Source organism: Anneissia japonica, unplaced genomic scaffold (genome assembly GCF_011630105.1).
Source record: "Anneissia japonica isolate Jap-2015-1 unplaced genomic scaffold, ASM1163010v1 scaffold3180_len207689_cov159, whole genome shotgun sequence".
In the NCBI taxonomy this organism is placed as follows: Eukaryota; Metazoa; Echinodermata; class Crinoidea; order Comatulida; family Comatulidae; genus Anneissia; species Anneissia japonica.
Genome location: NW_022741082.1, coordinates 165,140 through 165,684, shown reverse-complemented (window position 1 = coordinate 165,684; position 545 = coordinate 165,140).

The window sequence follows — 545 nt, the reverse complement described above, 5'->3', positions numbered from 1 at the left end:
CCACAGATAGTCCTGGTGGGCTATTGATTTTAAAATCAATTAGCCTAGTCTAGATGTTGACTAGCTAGGTTCGCTCCTCGTTCATTTAGATACAGAATTATACCCCGACGACAACAAACTAGTGTAGGTCTAAGTACAGTAGAACGTACTACAGGTAGGCCTACTAGGCCTAGGCTTTCGTTGTAAAAGTTGAAGTGCATGTACAGGATGCGCCATAGGCCTATATTTAAAAAAATACATTTTATTAATTATTATTGGTTGGCCTGGGACGGACCTAGGCAGGCAGGCCAGCTTTGCCGTCGGAAATCCTGGGATTCGACGATGACGTCCGTGCACGTTTACAAACGCCATTCATTAGAATGAAAATAGACGCGCTGAATTTCGTTTTTGTTTTGTTTTTTGTCTTTTTGTTTGTTTGTTTTTTTTTTTTTTTTATGAAAGATAGAATTTATCGAACATTTATCTACATAAAAACAAGAATAATATTGTAGAAATTGTATTTCTAAAGATGCATATAAGTCATATTTCATTTTGTAGACAATAAA